Raw genomic sequence first — 20,467 nt, 5'->3', positions numbered from 1 at the left:
GCCTAATCCCAGTCAGATAACACAGGGGATAAAAGTATACATGTTGTGTTGTAAGCAAACAAATAAAACTGTTCACGAAGACCTTATTTCCGTTCGATAGAAATCCAGATAAATTGAGGGCTGTGAAAGAAGACGATTAGCTGACCCCACAGCTGTGAACATCGGAAAAACAAAATCAAGTCTCCAAGGATTTGGGGGAAACCTCGTTGACGTGCAACAGCCTGTCTTAATTCCCTTTAAATCCTCTACATCCGCACTCAACCCGTAATCAATGCCACAGAAAAGTAAGTATCTAAACGACAGTGGGAGTGCAGAGACGGAGAGGTACTAGAACTATAGCCTTAGGCAAGGGAAGAGAGGATTAAAGTTATTTTATTACACTTAGAAATATGAGAAATATGTGTAAAATGTGAAGCCACAGGATTTGGAAACCTAGTATGCTGGAGCTTAATCTCACCTCGTGTTGAATAAGGCAACGAGTTACAACGCTCCACTAGATACTTGACCTTACAATACCTTTACATTGACAATCCATGCCACAGTATAAAACCAGCATCACACTGTTGTCACCTAAACCAAAATTATACTGTCTGCATATGGCTACATAGGTGAGCATTTGAGACAACTGTTTTTTACATCACAGTGTAACACTGCATATTGAAAGTGTCTTTCTAGCTGAAATACCCTTTCATATTGGCCTAAAACTAATACAAAGTACAATAACACTTAATGTAATATAATGTCTACATTTCATCAGGGAGTTAGCAAGAGAAAGTGTCATCTCCGCTCTCTCATCATACCCCACACAGCCATTACAATCCATTTAGCCTCTCCTCACGATCAGTAATGGCTTCTACTATCGCAGCTCAGCCTTTTATTGCTCTGAATTTATTTCTCGGATTAAAAAACAACTACAAAAATAACGTAGCCTAGCTACTACTCTGGTAATTCATAGCACCATTTTCTTTGGCCAGTGAAGCAAACCCCTATGTAAATCTACTATTAGACACGAATGTATGGCCCAGAGTGGGTATCATAAGACTTCCATTCAAACAACCTCTGGACACTCAACTCAACACTCAACTTCCCCCGAGACAACAGCCTTCAAGGACAGAGCTAGAAGACACATCATGCCCACTGCATTAATTATTCACTGCATGAAGGTCTAGTCGGGAGCAGATAAATGTCTTTTAAAATTCCTCTGTGCTCTCCACTGCAATTTGGTTGGGGAAAAGAGCACTGTTGCCTGAGAGTTATCATCCACTTTATCTCCCAAATGCCTGTCCCCAAAAACAAGCGCAATCCACTGAATTGAATGTGGAAAATGCAGGGTTTTCACTGAGGGTGATTAGTTTGAATAGAAGACAACAGAGAGTGCTTGAAAAGTGTGTGTGTGTGTGTGTATGTGCTTGCATGCGCATGTGTGTGTGAGTGTGTGAACATCAAAGCATCTCTTCCACATCACACGCTCTCATGTTGAATGCAATGTCTACACCACTTACGGTCCCCCATGGATTACAGAGCACTACAAAGAAACGCAGTTTATTAGAACTGACAACAATGACATTATTACAGCTATTTGGTGATAAGCACCATTGCGATATCCTCTGTGACCCCCACGGTTTCTTTCCCCTGGTAATCAGGAGTAGTGACAGAGCCGAGCCAGCGGGCAACTCCAGGCCATTTCCTCATCGTGCCTGGGAACAAAACAAACATCTCTCTCCACCAGCTGATCCTGTCCTCTACATAATAGACTTCACTCACGTCTCTCCCACTTCATTTCACCTCCCTTCCCAATACACAGAACCCCCTTGACGTCCCCCATGTGTAGCATGTCCTTTATGGAGGTTGTAGATGCAGCTACCATAACACATGCTAACAGCGATTGGCACTGGGGTGTACGAGGCTAAATCTCTTGCCAACGACATCACTTTGTTGACTATGATTAGCATTTTGCAGCAGACATCCATTGTCAGATTCTCGAGCTATTAGCCTTGAGGTAATGCTCTGCGAATCCTTTCTCAGACTCGTGCACTGCCATGTGGAGTACTTTGAAGTCATATTAAGTGACTTTATGAGAAGCCCTCGACTTCCAAGACAGACCAATAAAATCCAGCCAAAATGAGTGATGTATTTGGCCCCTTGCTATTCCAGGACTGTGACTGGCATTTAATTGGACGTCCTGCAAAGCACTCTGCTATAGTTTGAACAGCTGTATGTCAGCCCATTGTTTATTAAAGTGACCCAACCCCCTTGGATAGCGTCTCCTCTTGTACTACCCTGTCTGGCAGGAACAATAAATCAAAATCACATTTTATTCGTCACGTGCTTCGTCAACAACCGGTGTGGACTAACAGTGAAATGATTACGGGGCATTCCCAACAATGTAGAGTGAAAGAAAATGGAGAAATAATAGAAAAGTAATAATAGATACACAATGAGTAACGATAACTTGTTGTACTAGTTGTGCAGGGGTACGAGGTCATTGAGGTAGATATGTACATATATCTAGTAATAAAGTGACAGATAAGAAACAGTAGCAGCAGCGTGTGTGATGAGTACAAAACGTTTGTGTGAAAAGGTTCGATGCAAAAAGTGCATCCCCCAAAACACTCACCTCATCTGTCCCTAATTTGTTGTGTTGCTGTCATGCTACAGTACTTTCCTGTGTCTTAACTCTCATTAACACACTGACTCCCTCACACGCAGCATGATGACGTCCAGCAGTTCACTGTGAGAGTAGTTTTTAAGTCCATATAAACTTGTCATGAAAATGTCTGCTTTGTGTATAAATAAAAGAAAACACTATGTCACCGTTTTAAATACTGAAGTGAAGAGTCAGCAAAGCCATTTCCTTCTCTTAGTGGACGTGTTAAAAAGTTTTGGGAGTGAGGTAAAAACTGAAGAAAAAAAAAAACGCTCCAGTCAATTCTGAATTGGCCCGCTCAGCAGTTCAAACCACACTGAGACATTATTGGAATTGTACAGAACTGTGAAATAAATGTCCCCACTTTGAACTAAAGGAAAAAAAAATTGAATCCATTTTTCACTTGAGTGCAGATCTGCTGATAGCTTCCTTTTTGGAGACGGACTGCTCCTCAATAAAGAAATACCTCCATACCACTGTTTAAAAGTAAGGGGACATATTGCACTGAGAATGAGTAGGTATGTGTGAAACCTTCCTTTTGCTAGTGAGGGAACATGAATCAAATAAAACGTGTTATCGTAGACTGCAGTGCAGGTAAGGGATGTCTTCTGAGCTTCCTTTTAATTAACCACAAAAAGGCTTAACAAATTCAGGAGAATTTCAGGAGAGAATAAGAAAAGTTTGATTAAATTGGAGCAAATGCCCTTCTTGATACATTATCAGTGTTTTTGCTCTCTGAGGGTATGGTATTTCAGAGCATGTTTCAGATTATGAACCAATGCCTAGCAGTATACTGGCCTATAGCCAAGTAAAACTCAACTCCACAATGTACTTCACATCCACGGAGTTGAGTGGCGACTAGTGTGGGCTGACTAGAGCTCCGACATTGTTCCTTTTAATTGCGGGCTATTCTGTGGTTGCTGCTTTTTGATTTAAAAAAAAGCTCCAGTTCCCCCACGCTAGTCGCCTCTGAACTCTGCTGATGTGAAGTACATCGTGGAGTCGAGTTTTACTTGGCTAACTGGCCTACCGTTATGTTACGAGTATGCTGTTGCTGTCATCTGCAGGTCACACATGGAACTGCATAAACCATCCTCTCCTCCCTCGTGTAATGATGTTTCCAGTGAACTATCAATTATGTCCCTATAAAGCTGGGTTTCCTAAACTCGGCCCTCGGGACTCCAAGGGGTGCACGTTTTGTTTTTTGCCCTGGCACTACAAAGATTAAAATGGTCAACTAATCATCAAGCTTTGATCATTTGAATCAGCTGTGTAGTGTACGGGCAATGACCAACATGTGCACCCCTTGGTTTGGGAAACCCCTGCTATGAAGAGTATTTCTACTCTTATAGCAAATAACTTTGTGACAATGCATTTCAGCATCACACATTGAGAACAGCTTACAGGTGTCCTACCTGCTGAGTGTTTCTCCATTGGGTTCTCCTAACGTGAGACATATCCCTGTGGGACACTGGGGTACCTGGGGAGACAAGCTTAGGGACACACAACTGACATGAATACAGCCTTCGTTGGATCTTCTCTCATGTTGGGGGGAGGCAGATTCATTCAAGTAGATTTTTTATGGTTCAATAGTAAGGTGTATTTTAAGGTACAGTATGAGTTAATATATAATGTTTTGATTGAACCTGCTAGACATTTCTGGGCTACCAGTCTGCTAGACATTGCCACTGACATTTGGTGTTCTATTATAAATAGATTATAAAGACGTTGAGTGAATTATAGATGAAAATGTTTCATTTTGAAGAGAGTTGTGCAATAACTGACCGGACTACAAAGAAAGAAGACTGCACAATCCATATCACTTCATTGGCAACACTCACTTTAGTCACTTGAAACTTCTAAAGACTCTAAGGGGCGGGTTTGCGGACACAAATTGAGCCTAATCCTAGTCTAAATTGCACTTTTAAACTGGACTAACTGAAATTGCATTTCTCAGACATGGTTTAAAATAGTTTCAGATTTGCCCTAGTCTTGACTTAAAAAGTCTGGTTTTGAGAAGAACTCTAATCGTCCATCTAGATCTACACTGAACAAAAATATAAACGCAACATGTAAAATGTTGGTCACATGTTTCATGAGCTGAAATAAAATACAAAGCTTATTTCTCTCAAATATTGTGCACAAATTGGTTTTACAACCCTTTTAGTGAGCATTTCTTCTTTGCCAAGATAATCCATCCACCTGACTGGTGCGGCATATCAAGAAGTTGACAATAAAGGGCCACTCTAAAATGTGCAGTTTTGTCACACAACATAATGCCACGGATGTCTCAAGTTGAGGGAGCGTGCAATTGGCATGCTGACTACAGGAATGTCCACCAGAGCTTTTGCCAGAGCATTGCATGTTAATCTCTCTAACATAAGCCACCTCCAACATAGTTTTAGAGAATTTGGCAGTTCATCCAACAGGCATCACAACCGTAGACAATGTGTATGGCGTCATGTGGGCGAGTGGTTTGCTGATGTCAATGTTGTGAATAGAGTACCCCATGGTGGCGGTGGGGTTACGGTATGGGCAGGCATAAGCTACGGACAACGAACACAATTGCATTTTATCGATGGCAATTTGAATGCCCAGAGATACCGTGACGAGATCCTGAGGCCCATTGTTATGCCATTCATCTGCCCAGGTACCCTAGTGGTTTGAGCGTTGAGCCTAGTAACTGAAAGGTTGCATGTTCAAATCCCTGAGCTGACAAGGTACAAATCTGTCGTTCTGCAGTTAACCCACTGTTCCTAGACCGTCATTGTAAATAATAATTTGTTCTTAACTGACTTGCCTAGTTAAATACAGATAAGAAAGGTTTCAGCATGATAATGTGTGGTAAGGATCTGTACACAATTCCTGAAAGCTGAAAATGTCACAGTTCTTACATGGCCTTCATACTCACCAGGCATGTCACCGATTGAGCATTTTTGGGATGCTCTGAACCGACGTGTACGACAGCGTGTTCCAGTTCCCACCAATATCCAGCAACATCACACAGCCATTGAATACTTAGTGGGACAACATTCCACAGGCCACAATCAACAGCCTGATCAACTCTATTTGAAGGAGATGTGTCGTGATGCATGAGGTAAATGGTGGTCACACCAGATACTGACTAGTTTTCTGACCCATGCCACTTTTTTTTAAAGGTATCTGAGACCAACAGATGATTTATCTGTATTCCCAATCATGTGAAATCCATAGATTATGGTTTAACAAATTAATTTAAGTTGACTGATTTCCTTATATGAACTGTAACTCAGTAAAATCTTAGAAATTGTTGCATGTTGCATTTATATTTTTGTTCAGTTTAAGTGAAGGCTTAAATGAAACCTTGCCAGAGGCAGATTTAACTTCAGATTAAATGGATGTTGGTCCCCAGGTTGACCTTGGCAATGGAAGAAAATGGATTAGCTGTACTATTTCAACGATGATCAAAGAGCACCACCAAGGCCAGACAGAATGACAGTTATAGACAGGAGCAACCCACAGAATGATTTTGATTAAATCCATTTCCGTGACCATTTCTGTATGTACAAAGAAAATGCAGCTGACATTTTTTTGCTTGAGCCAAGGCTTTCATCTGAATCTCTTCGGGGAAGTCCCATCCCTCCTTCCCTACAAGTACTGATCACCTTGAGGTTTTTGGCATCTGGAACCTTCTATCGTGAAACAGAAAATGTGTGGTGTAAGTGAACCGACTCTATGCAGAATAGTCCAAAGTCTGCAACGCTATATGTGAACTAAAAGACAATAACATCAAGTTCCCTGATGCTGCTGCCCAAGCCAACTACAAGGTATAGATGGATGTATATTCCCATCAAGTGTCCCTCGACAGCTGATGCTGAGGAGTACAGGAATCTTAAAAACTGCTTCTCAATAAATGTACAAAGTGTGTGCACTTCCAATGCAATTTTCAGTTCTCCGACATTGCCCGTTGAAAAGGTGCATCTAATGACTCAAGGATCCTCTTTGTATGCTCAGCTTGAAGGAGGACAACAGAGTTGAATCATACTTGGTGACAGTGGGTATGGACAAACCAACTATCTTCACACAAAAGGACCTGAGCAAGAACAGTACATTCAAGCTCATATGCACACCAGAGACGTATCGGAGCGCATGTTTGGTCTATGGAAGAGCCGTTTCCAGTGTCTCAGAAACACATTTGCGCTTTCAACAAAGACGTTGCATTGTCATAATTGCAACAGCAGTGCTTCACAATTACCTCAAACATGGCTGCCCAGATTCTCGCATTGAAGATGAGGATGACCCAGATGTTCCAATAGTTGAGGCAGACAATAACAGAAATGGACAAGCCTGCAGAGACGATTTTGCTATGCAGCACATCTCACAACAAAGATAGCAACACCCATGTATTGGTAACAAAAAGGTATTTCATTCACAAATGGAAATGTCGGGACCCCGAACTGGTGCTGAATCAAAAATAACATTGGTACTGTTGCTGCTTCCTGTTTCTCTCCTCCTCCTTCATAGACAACTCAACATGAAGGGTTTGTATCTTCCTAACGTGGCTCTTTTAAATACATTAGTTTGAGCTCATGAAATTCCATGGGCAGTTTCTCATGCATGCACAGCCTCTTTGTCTTTGTCCTCCAGCACCGGATTAGTGACACAATCTTCCCTCCTGGCTGCTGCAGATGTAACGAGCTGACCATCCCGTAAGACAAGTCCCCTCCAAGCTACGGTAATCTGCCTCGAGAAAATGATGACATTTCTGCATTAGAGAACATTTCAAGAGTTGAGTTTATTGCATCATTTTTATTATGGGAGTGCAAGAGATGACTGGCAACATGACATATTCCCTGCAGTCCAGGGAAGGCACATGCTGAATGAATGTGTTCTACCAAATGAGGATTGGAATGGTCCCTCATCTTAACTGTTCAAATGGTCATCATCGGGGATACCTTCCAGGGGTTGTTGGCTATTAATGATCCCGGTCAGCAAGTATCTCACCTCATCGGTCGCTGGTCTTACCAGTCTTGAAACGCTCCCTGAGAGCAACAGCATGTCTTCTTTAAGTTGATTTTTATATTTTTCCACAGGACCTTAGAAGGAGAAGACCATATAGAAATGATGTTAGTGATTATGTATGGTATTGTTTGTGTTACATTTCTGTCACAGAAATACATTTAGGCCCCACTATGTTGTGTTACACAAGAAGCGGGCCAACAATAAATACAGTATTTTACCTGAAGTTGTTGTAGCGTCCTTTTGAGAAACTTTTTTTCATTTGAGTTTAATTCATTACAAATGGTAGTCCAGGCATTTATTTGTTTGTTTTCTGTTGATAAATCATGCTGTTTGTTCTAGATAACCTCTTGAAGCAAATTTTTCGTCGAAGTCATTGAAATTCTTTGAATGTTTTCTTTTAGCTCCATTCATTGTTTTGTTTAGGTGACTTGCTCCAATTCCACACAATGCTTATGTATTAGTGTCCCATCTCTGGTTTTTGAAGCATCCTCAGGTCAGCATCAAGTGCACATCGTTAATCTAATCAGGCTTCACAAAGATTAACTGGTTGGTCCTTAATTAACGTAGTCTGGGACGCCCTCGTCTAGAGCTAATTCATCTGAAGTTAAGCATAGTCTAATGAAGCCATTTTTCAAATCTGTATTTATTTAAGTAGAATTAGCCCAGTCCTGATTTAAATTAAACTCTGTGTGCAAAATCGTCTCATTATGCACAGCGAATGCAAAAAAATCATTACTCTGGACCCACAGAAAGTAGCATTATGCCCATAGACCAACACAAGTTTTTATTTTCTATAATTTTTTTATTTTTTATTTCCAGGTAGGCTAGTTGAGAACAAGTTCTCATTTGCAACTGCGACCTGGCCAAGATAAATCATAGCAATTTGACACATACAACAACACAGTTACACATGGAATAAACAAAACATACAGTCAATAATACAAAAGAAAACAAAAAGTCTATATACAGTGAGTGCAAATGAAGTAAGTTAAGGAAATAAATAGGCCATGGTGGCGAAGTAATTATAATATAGCAGTTAAACACTGGAATGGTAGATCGGCAGAAGATGAATGTGCAGGTAGAGATACTGGGGTGCAAAGGAGCAAAATAAATAATAAATACCAGTATGGGGATGAGGTAGGTAGATAGATGGGCTGTTTACAGATAGGCTAAGTACAGGTGCAGTGATTGTAAACTGCTCTGACAGCTGGTGCTTAAAGCTAGTGAGGGAGATGTGAGTCTCCAGCTTCATTGATTTTTGCAGTTTGTTCCAGTCATTGGCAGCAGAGAACTTGAAGGAGGAGGAATTGGCTTTGGGGGTGATCAGTGAAATATACCTGCTGGAGCGCGTGCTACGAGTGGGTGCTGCTATGGTGACCTGTGAACTGAGATAAGGCGGGGCTTTACCTAGCAGAGAGTTAGAAAGTTGTCAACATATTCAAAACCATTTCTAAACAGATTTTTCCATCAATGTAAACACTCTGCTGAGATGTCACAAATTGCAGGTGTTAAAGATTTTAAGAAACCACTGAAGACCAGTCTTAAAAAAACTGGGCCTCCACTCTCCACTCTTCAAACTCCTGCCATTTTAGAGAGCAACGCCCATTGAAAGTGTCTGATGTTGTGGTTTCAAGTGAAACAAATTTTCTGCTAATTCTATATTCCATATTATTTTATGTCTAGCGTTACACGATTTTATTCACTTACTGTTTATTAAAACATTGTAGACACTTCGGTTTCATTTTGATAGGCCTACCCCACTGGACACAAACTGGTTGAATCAACATTAACCACATTAAACACGTAATTTGAAATCTATGTGACGAAGTGAATCAACATGGAAAACTGATTTGATTCGAAAAATGTAATCAATGTGACATTTTTTGTTGAATTCATGTTAGTTGACAACTCAACTAAATGTTCATCAAAACTAGTTTTCATAAAAATTGGAAATCGGTATTTTTGGGCGCCAAATTTTTTTTTTATACCTTTATTTAACTAGGCAAGTCAGTTAAGAACACATTCTTATTTTCAATGACGGCCTAGGAACGGTGGGTTAACTGCCTGTTCAGGGGCAGAACTACAAATTTTCACATTGTCAGCTCGGGGGAACCAATCTTGCAACCTTACAGTTAACTAGTTCAACGCAATAACGACCTGCCTCTCTCTCGTTGCACTCCACAAGGAGACTGTCATGTTTTGTCTTAGATTGTCTTGTCATTATGCTTTCCCTTCTGTTCGTTTCCCCCTGCTGGTCTTATTAGGTTCGTTCCCTTTTTCTATCCCTCTCTCTCCCCCTCCCTCTCTCTCCTCTCTCTATCGTTCCGTTCCTGCTCCCAGCTGTTCCTATTCCCCTAATCATCATTTAGTCTTCCCACACCTGTTCCTTATCTTTTCCCCTGATTAGAGTCCCTATTTCTTCCCTTGTTTTCCGTTCCTGTCCTGTCGGATCCTTATCTATTGTTCACCGTGCTGTGTCTATGTATTGCCCTGTCGTGTCGTGTTTCCCTCAGATGCTGCGTGGTGAGCAGGTGTCTGAGTCTGCTACGTTCAAGTGCCTTCCCGAGGCAACCTGCAGTTCTTGATCAAGTCTCCTGTCTGTTCTCGTCCTTACGAGTAGTATTATGCCTTTTGTTTGTTAAGTAACTTTTCTGGATTAAATACTCTGTTTTCGCCAAGTCGCTTTTGGGTCCTCATTCACCTGCATAACAGAGACTGCCTGTTACGCGAATGCAGTAAGCCAAGGTAAGTTGCTAGCGAGCATTAAACTTATCTTATAAAAAACAATCAATCATAATCACTAGTTAACTACACATGGTTGATGATATTACTAGATATTATCTTGCGTGTCCTGCGTTGCATATAATCTGACTGAGCATACAAGTATCTAAGTATCTGACTGAGCGGTAAGCAGAAGCAGGCGGGTAAACATTCATTCAAACAGCACTTTTGTGCGTTTTGCCAGCAGCTCTTCGTTGTGCATCAAGCATTGCGCTGTTTATGACTTCAAGCCTATCAACTCCTGAGATGAGGCTGGTGTAACCGAAGTGAAATGGCTAGCTAGTTAGCGCACGCTAATAGCGTTTCAAACGTCACTCGCTCTGAGCCTTCTAGTAGTTGTTCCCCTTGCTCTGCATGGGTAACACTGCTTCGATGATGGCTGTTGTCGTTGTGTTGCTGGTTCGAGCCCAGGGAGGAGCGAGGAGAGGGACGGAAGCTATACTGTTACACTGGCAATACTAAAGTGCCTATAAGAACATCCAATAGTCAAAGGTTAATGAAATACAAATGGTATAGAGGGAAATAGTCCTATAATTCCTATAATAACTACAACCTAAAACTTCTTACCTGGGAATATTGAAGACTCATGTTAAAAGGAACCACCAGCTTTCATATGTTTTCATGTTCTGAGCAAGGAACTGAAATGTTAGCTTTCTTACATAGCACATATTGCATTTTTACTTTCTTCTCCAACACTTTGTTTTTGCATTATTTAAACCAAATTTAATATGTTTCATTATTTACTTGAGGCTAAATTTTATTGATGTAGTATATTAAGTTAAAATAAGTGTTCATTCAGTATTGTTGTAATTGTCATTATTACATATACATTTTTGATGAATCGGTATAAGCTTTTTTGGTCCTCCAATAATCGTATCGGCGTTGAAAAATCATAATCGGCAATAATCTGGACAAGAGGAATACCTACGTAAGAATGCTGTTCATTGATTACAGCTCAGCAATTAACACCATAGTACCCTCCAAACTCGTGATTAAGACCCTGGGTCTCGACCACGCCCTGTGCAACTGGGTCCTAGAATTTCTGACGGGCTGCCCCCAGGTGGTGAGGGTAGGAAACAACATCTCCACCCTGCTGATCCTCAAAACTGGGGCCCCACAAGGGTGCGTTCTCAGCCCTCTCCTGTACTCCCTGTTCACCCATGATTGCGTGGCCATGCACGCCTCCAACTCAATCATCAAGTTTGCAGACGACACTACAGTGGTAGGCGTGATTACCAACAACGACGAGATGGCCTACAGGGAGGAGGTGAGGGCCCTCGGAGTGTGGTGTCAAGAAAATAACCTCACACTCAAAGTCAACAAAACAAAGGAGATGAACGTGGACTTCAGGAAACAGCAGAGGGAGCACCCCCCATCCACATTGATGGGACAGTAGTGGAGAAGGTGGGAAGTTTTAAATTTGAGATACTGGGGTGCAAAATAAATAAATAAATACCAGTATGAGGATGAGGTCGGTAGATAGATGGGCTATTTACCGATTGTCTATGTACAGGTGCAGTGATCTGTGAGCTGCTCTGACTCTGGTGCTTAAAGCTAGTGAGGGAGATATGAGTCTCCAACTTCAGTGATATTTGCAGTTTGTTCCAGTCATTGGAAGCAGAGAACTTGAAGGAAAGGCGGCCGAAGGAGGAATTGGCTTTGGGGGTGATCAGTGAAATATACCTGCTGGAGCGTGTGCTGTGGGTGGGTACTGCTATGGTGACCAGTGAGCTGAGATAAGGCAGATTTTACCTAGCAACGACTTATAGATGACCTGAAGCCTGTGGGTTTGGCGACGGATATGAAGCGAGGGCCAGCCAACGAGAGCATACAGGTCACAGTGGTGGGTAGTATATGGGGCTTTGGTTACAAAACGGATGGCACTGTGATAGACTGCATCCAATTTGCTGAGTAGAGTGTTGGAGGCTATTTTGTAAATGACATCGCCGAAGTCAAGGATCGGTAGGATAGTCAGTTTTACTAGGGTATGTTTGGCAGCATGAGTGAAGGATGTTTGTTGTGATATAGGAAGCCGATTCTGAATTTAATTTTGGATTATTGATGCTTAATGTGAGTCTGGAAGGAGAGTTTACAGTCTAACCAGACACCTAGGTATTTGTATTTGTCCACATATTCTCAGGTATAAGGTAGTTGTTATGAAATTTTTTGATTATTTGTGGTATATCCCAGGGAAGGGCTAGTGGAATGTACAGTAAATCCCTGTTTGGGGTTCTCTTTGGCAGATTCATCTTGGTAATTGTGGCTGACATGAACCTGGTATACCCCAACCTGAGTCTTATGGTATAGACAGGTACGCCTGCTCTCGGCATTTTATTTTCCAATATCTATGTCAAATTGAGAAGTTTGTAAATACATGTTGAAAAAAAAATCATATTGCCAATAGCATCTATGGACCATAATTTTCAACAAATGAAAGCATAACTACTGTGCCTGATCCTGCCTGCCTCCTGCAACATTTCCACCCGTACGACTGCAACAAGGTCCCTATTTTATAGGCCGCTATGGGAAAACCAATACTCTGGTTTCCAAGGAATAGAGTTACTGTCCTATCGTGAGTTTGGATCATTTATTAAGGACCATTTATTGAGAACTGATTCCATTATCAATACATACAGTAATATTTACGTTCCGTAGCAAATCCATATTGATGCATCTTTACATTTGATACCCTGTTATCACTTAAAAGATTGTGGAACAGGTGTTCTATTTCAACATTTCTCTCTCCTTTCTTTGGAGGAACCGAAACCGTGTCAGTGCCAATGGGAACTTGAACTCTTTGGATTCTGACCAACATACAATGCACCAATCAGCTGTGATTGTATTAGTAATTTGTGTGGAGTTGTCATTCCAAAACAAAACACTGTTGGTTATGCTTGAATAGTTAGTGATTGATATGTGACCACTGCCAAGTTGTGCATTATATGCTGCCAGCTGCTGATGTGGGCGCATAAAATAATGTTTTGCCCGCGCTTCAGACGGCTACATTGGTCCGCTAACACAGGACTAGAATAGGCCCAGTGCACTACCGTCTTCCCCGATTGCTCAGTTTGGCCGGGCGGTCAGCTCTAAGAAGAGTCTTGGTGGTTCCAAACTTCTTCCATTTAAGAATGATGGAGGCCACTGTGTTCTTGGGGACCTTCAACCCTGCAGAAATGTTTTGGTACCTTTCCCCAGATTTGTGCCTCGACACAATCCAGACACAATCCTCGACACAATCCAGTCTCAGAGCTCTACGGACAATTCCTACAACCTCATGGCTTGGTTTTTGCTCTGAGATGCACTGTCAACTGTGGGACCTTATATAGACAGGTGTGTGCCTTTCCAAATCATGTCAAATCAATCAAATTTACCACAGGTGGACTCCAAGTTGTAGAAACATCTCAAGGATGATCAATGGATACAGGATGCACCTGAGCTCAATTTCGGGTCTGAATACTTATGTAAATAAGGTATTTCTGTTTAAAATGTTTAATACATTTGCAATAATTTCTAAAACACTGTTTGGGTATTGTGGGTAGATTGCTGAGGATAAGAAATAAATCAATTTTAGAATAAGGCTGTAATGTAACAAAATGTGAAAAAGGTCAAGGGGTCTGAGTACTTTCCGAAGGCACTGTATGCTTTCATTTCCCCAAAATATCCTCTTACCTTTCATTTGACACCCAATTTGATATACTATGTACTTCATATGTTGGTGCTCATGGGTCCTTTTAGATGGAAATGTCCATACATAGATTTAGCTGCTCATTTAACATTCAATAATAATTGTGGATATCTAAAATCAAGATTATTGGACAGTTCAACGTATGGATGCCTTGAACGATGCACATTTTTGTTGTGCTAAACCTCATTAGAGATAAGAAGTGTTTTATGGCATTCCCATGGTTGGATTGATGCTTAGATAATAGAAAAGCAACCCAAAATATGTATCGGGTCAGATACACAATTATAAACTCCTGAAAATGTTTGTCGATTGTTTTTCTTCTTCTGAACAGAGGCAATCAGTCTTGAGAGCGGAGTGCAAAAGGAACAAACTGGCAGGTGTCCAGCTCCATTTTGTGCCTGAGAAGAGAATCGGTTTCACACAATTCGCCCTGAAATAGGACAAGACAACCACAAAAGAGAACTCTTGCACACTTGGATGATTTCTACACAGTCCAAGGCCTTATGTGATTATTGGAAAAGTTTCAAGTCTGTCTCGGAGAGGCTCTTCTTGGTTTCAGTGGGCTTGGGTGTGATAGGTATGGGTGTGATACGTATGGGTGTGCTAGGTATGGGTGTGCTAGGTGAAAGTTTTTTTTAAAGGAATTCTTTGTGGCTTTCACAACAGGAGCAGCCAACTCTGAAATGAGAAGGCTGTGATGTCTGCAGGCTTACTGGTCAGGTATAGGACTAAACCACCGGCTTCAGTCAATCTCCTGAACAAGGACGAGAATCTATCTACACTGACTTAATCAGGATCAGGACTAGTTCAAACAGGGTTATAGTGGTGCCTGATGTGAACAAAAGTGCTGAATCTGTAAGACCAATGTTGACATTGTAATGCTATAGGAGAATTGATCAATCAACATGTGGATAATAGTCATGTCATTCCCTTCTATAAGAGTTAAAGGAGACTCTCAAAACACTTTACTCTTGGTCTGGGTTCCCATAATAAGATAATAAGACTACATTTCATTGCCTTTGGATGGACAAAACAGATGCCATAGAATAGATTTGTGGTGAAGTGTCAAAATTCAACCCCTGATTATAATCAATAAACAAAACAACCAAAACACCTTGGTCTCTCTGCTTACAGGTCCTTTGATAATAGAAACCCCTCGAAGCTCCTATTGATAGTCACCCTCTGAGAGAAGAAGATGATGTGTGCTTGAGTGACCTTGGCATGTCCCCTGGCTTCCTGTCCCAGTGTTGCCCCTGTCCAATCAGTGTCTCTCAGCCTGAATTGCTGCCAGTCTCTGGGATGGAGGAGGAGTAGCAGGCAGGCAGGCAGGCAGGCAGGCAGGCAGGCAGGCAGGCAGGCAGGCAGGCAGGCAGGCAGGCAGGCAGGCAGGCAGGCAGGCAGGCAGGCAGGCCCCTGGCCTCCTCTCCCCTTGTCCTCACCACATGACACCATGACATTAAAATGACAGAAATGTCACAGATGTCAGTGTGGCATCAGACCACAGAATAACATGGGGATAGACAGGCATGAGGAGAACAGTACAAAAGACAGTGAGAAAGTGCAAGAGAGGGGAGTTGATTAGGCCTAAGTGGCAGGTGTCATAGCCAGTGTTCAACACCAGCCAAGGATTAATACACGCTGAATCTCAGGATGCTGAGCCATTTCAATGCCTTTTATGTCAGCCAGGATCTGATCACTGTGTCTGCCATGGGATAGAGCCTTCATATAGATTCAACATATAAATGTTGGATAACAACTGACCTGCGCACCATCAACATAAAGCCTTTATAATACACCCATATGCATAGTGCTTAATTGAGCAGTTCTCAGGTCAAATCTTGGACAAATGATGACATAATACTTACTTATTCCTGATGCTTGGCTGCGGAAGGTATTGAATATACTGTAGCTAATGCTATGTTGAATATGTTGTCGCTTTAATAACTCTCTATAAAGATGTTATGTCATTTTTATTTAATTAAGTGTTTGTGTTATCAGTGGACCTGTAGCCTATAACAAACTACAATTCAATATATCACATTTTGACTTCCAAATAGGCCTAGCCTACATTTGCTCAACAGTTTTAGTCGTTAAATACTACTTACACCCCATCCAATCCACTGACACATTCGCCCAGATGGACCTAATTGAATGTGTTTCTCTCAAGCAGCACAACATCTGTGTTGAATTTGTTGAATCTAATGCCACTCCACTGCTCAACGCACCAGCCACGAACTCAAGAGCCAGCCAATCTGAAGACAAGCCCTAACAGTGAACTGCCCCAGGAGCACTCAACATTCCTTCTCCATTGGTTTCGGGGAGGAGAGGGGACCTGAGGAACATGGAAGACGAAGTTCCCACTTGTTCTGGGTTTAAACTTATACACTGCAATTTCCATCACAAAGGCCCTCAGCACAGTGCAGAGTTGACCGTGAGCCCTTTCAGGGGGAGACTCAGGAAGTGCTTGTGCTGCAGCCAACTCTATTCACACGCTGGCCCGTAGGTCGCTGTCAGGACCTTCCACGGCACGAAGGCTATTGTTATGTTGATCTAATGGCTGTGAAGGGTAATCCAAAAGGCCTTCATTAGAATGAATATCGGAATTCATAAACATTCAATGAGGGAGGAACATGGAGGCGTCGCATGGGAGGGCTGCCGTGAATTATTTGATTGAATAAGTTTGGATCACATGGGGAATGAATGCACAGTCCATCCATCAGTGTGTCATCATGACGTATTTCACAGTCCATACAGGAGAAGCTCTACCCTGCATGACAGTGTGTGTGGTATTGGACTATTTTGGCATGGAAAGACTTTGCTTGAATTCAAACCATAAACATTTTGAATGAACACGGCCTTGCTTCTACTACAGCATATTGGACGACTGTCATTCATATTCCATTCACCCAGCTCAATGTAAAAAATCGATAGGTTGAGGATACAACTTCCCTTGTACCCATCACAAGGTTGCTACAACCTAGCCTATGAATGACAGTTTATAACCTAGGTGCACATGGAGAGATCATTCTTTGTAATCAAGTTGAGTGACACATTCGATAACGCCTTGCACACTCTTGCCTCCGTTTAGCTGATCTAGGGTATAATCATTAGTCCAACAGTTGCAAACGAGAGTTTCTACTGGACAAATTCAGGTATGTTTATCCCAGTTTTGTTCAGTTTGCTTCCGTTTAAGATTTTTTCCCCCAACAGAATTGGCCCAATGAAACGTTTGACCCAAGTTAAACCATTTAAAGGCAATGCTACCAAATACTAATTGAGTGTATGTAAACTTCTGACCCACTGGGAATGTGATGAAAGAAATAAAAGCTGAAATAAATCATTCTCTCTACTATTCTCTCTGACATTTCACATTCTTAAAATAAAGTGGTGATCCTATATGACCTAAAACAGGGAATTTTTACTTGGATTAAATGTCAGGAATTGTGAAAAACTGAGTTTAAATATATTTGGCTAAGGTGTATGTAAACGTCCGACTTCAACTGTACATACACACATCAAATAGGCTACCTCACATGTATAAGACCCATTTAAGGGTTACCTCAGTAGTTGGATGAGCAAAAATGTCCCCTTCTCCTTGACTGAAAACATTCTAAATGTATAGTCTGTTGTTGCTATCCCAGTGAGGAAACCCAGGTGTGCATTGGTCAGTCTGTTTCTCTGTTTTTGTTTCACAATGTACATTGTTGAAAATGCTGCTTCACATGAATACGTGCTGACAAAAAAAGGATGTCACCTTTTGCACACACTGCTTCAGAAGTGGATACTCTGTGTCTGACACAAGGCCCCAGAAATAGGTAACACCTGATCTTAGTTCACCTTGCAATGTGTCATTTGCCTGCAGCTTCACAATCTCACTTTCTAATCCAGCACGGTCAGAGATGACACTGGCACATGAAAGGGGTTCTCAATGGAGTTGAAAATCTCATTGTACTCCATATCCTTGAATCTTGACTCAAAACTCCAATTTAAACTCTTCCAACACACGCACAAATGCATCATAGCTAAAATGTTGCAGTATGTCTGGGTTGGATGTGGTGACTGAGTTTTGGGAAATGAACAAACTGTCAGTCAGATATGAACAGTGTGGTGATTTTATTTTGAAATGCTGTGACGACACGCAGCATTTTGCCTGGAGTTGTAGCTTTCCCTTGGAGCTGGAGATTCACCGTGTTCAGGTGGAAGGTCACGTCAGTTAAAAAAGCCAGCTTTAATATCCACTGTGGATCATCCAGCTCTGGCTCCTCTCTCCCCTTGCTTGCACCAAATTCAAGGATTTGAGGGAGGAGAGAAATCTTTCCAAACTCTGCCACAAGACAGCCACCTCACCTCATTGTGAAATATTAAGTCGCAGTATTATGTCTGGTATTCCTCCAGCAACTCGCGGAATTGACGGTGATTCAGTGCTTCGCAATAATAATGTTCACCACGCGCATGACTTGCTGCATCACATTCTGTAAATTACAGTCTTTGAGTTTAGTCACAAGTGCTTCCTGATTAATGATACAATGAAATGTAACAAATTCCTGTCTCTTTCTTATCAGGCCTATGAATCCTCTCTCTTTCTCAACCGGCCTATGATTCCCTTCTTCTTCCCTGGCATGTTTGGGGCGCCGTCAGTGCACACAGATGCCAGTCAATATAATTATCAGCAAAAAATGTAACAAGGACTTTCAGAAAATACTCTCCTCATGTTTGTCCCTGAAGGGGCAATAAAATAAAAGTTCCTATCTGAACGACTCGTTTTGAGGGAAGCGGACCCAAACATAAAATTGGGCAATGTCACATCAGTGCTTTTGTCAAGCGCAATAGTAAAACACGGCGCCACGTATATGTCAGTAATCAGTTGCTTACCGGTGTCCTCGCCAATGGCTTTAAAATAGCTTCCTTGTTTGTGAAATCAGCATACAATATTTCGGCAAAAAAACATTATTTGACAATCTCCGCATTTGTGATGGCCTTCTTATTTCTCGCGAGTATCCAAGCAATCTCATATGTCGAAGGGTAATCCAAAAGGCCTCTCGTTTTCTCTGCAACAGTGCTAGATCTGTTGCATTCTATTTTGGTAAATGTTCTATTTCGGTCTTTCTGTTCAACAGCTGCGCTATACTGCCATCTATCTGCCGTCCAGGGAACAATATATATATATTCAATAAAGTGATTCAGGCCTGCACAAGACACGTTGCATTTAAATTGGGTTAGTAAACCAGCTACAATCATGCAGTACAGTGTACAGTCAGCAGTAAGCAGTTTAGCAGTTACCCCAGCGGCAATACATTCATAAAAACAAAAGCTTACCTTGACTTGGAAGAGTTGCAATGTTGGATAGCCATAAGGTAACATAGGATCACTTTCTGTTTGAGTAGGCTAAACTAACTAGCTGCATTCTACACTAGCTCAGTAAGTGAACGTGATATACTACAAAATATAGTTAGCTCACTCTCTTTCTTACTTATCCTTAATTTTGGAAGAATTTAATTTGTTCAAAACTGTTCAACTATTGTAATTTCTTTCTTTGAGTCAACTACTCAGCACATTTTTTTGCACAGCAGTGCTAGCTAGCTGTAGCTTATGCTTTCAGTACTAGATTCACTCTCTGATCCTTTGATTAAGTGGACAACATGTCAGTTCATGCTGTAAAAGCTCTGATAGGTTTGAGGATGTACTCCAGAAGTTGTCATAATTAATATGTACATCTATGGAAGGGGGTGAGAACCATGAGCCTTCAAGGTTGTGTATTGAAGTCAATTTACCCAGAGGAGGACGGAAACTTGCTGTCCTCCGCCTACACCATGGTGCTACCCTACAGAGTGCTGCTGAAGCTACTGTTGACATTCATTGCAAAACAATGTGTTTTAATAAATTATTTTGTGATGTGAATGTATTTAGTATAGTTTTACTATTTATTTATTTTGAAATTCAATGAGGAGGATGGTCCTGCCCTTCCTCCTCTGAGGAGCCTCCACTGATATACACATACACTATTCATCCCATTACACTTAAGTTATGTTGCCCATGGACAACTATGCATGGAGCAAGTCTGGGTTTCCCAAAAACATCATAGCACTAAGATCAAATCAAATCAAATTTATTTATATAGCCCTTCGTACATCAGCTGATATCTCAAAGTGCTGTACAGAAACCCAGCCTAAAACCCCAAACAGCAAGCAATGCAGGTGTAGAAGCATGGTGGCTAGGAAAAACTCCCTAGAAAGGCCAAAACCTAGGAAGAAACCTAGAGAGGAACCAGGCTATGTGGGGTGGCCAGTCCTCTTCTGGCTGTGCCGGGTGGAGATTATAACAGAACATGGCCAAGATGTTCAAATGTTCATAAA

The 20,467-nt window shown here is 41.5% G+C and overlaps 1 long non-coding RNA gene across 1 annotated transcript; it reads right to left on the bottom strand.

Moving 5' to 3' along the window:
- Positions 1–5,694: 5,694 nt before the first annotated feature.
- On the bottom strand, positions 5,695–19,216 carry LOC123996401. Its single transcript, XR_006831977.1, has 3 exons — positions 18,987–19,216; positions 7,631–7,722; positions 5,695–7,366 (listed from the first exon to the last, which is right to left on the bottom strand). It is a non-coding gene; the product is annotated as an uncharacterized LOC123996401 (long non-coding RNA).
- Between the last annotated feature and the right edge of the window lie 1,251 nt (positions 19,217–20,467).

The sequence above is a fragment of the Oncorhynchus gorbuscha genome, linkage group LG15 (genome assembly GCF_021184085.1).
Source record: "Oncorhynchus gorbuscha isolate QuinsamMale2020 ecotype Even-year linkage group LG15, OgorEven_v1.0, whole genome shotgun sequence".
In the NCBI taxonomy this organism is placed as follows: domain Eukaryota; kingdom Metazoa; phylum Chordata; class Actinopteri; order Salmoniformes; family Salmonidae; genus Oncorhynchus; species Oncorhynchus gorbuscha.
Note: the sequence above shows the minus strand (reverse complement) of the source record. Positions and strands in the feature narration are given on the sequence as shown.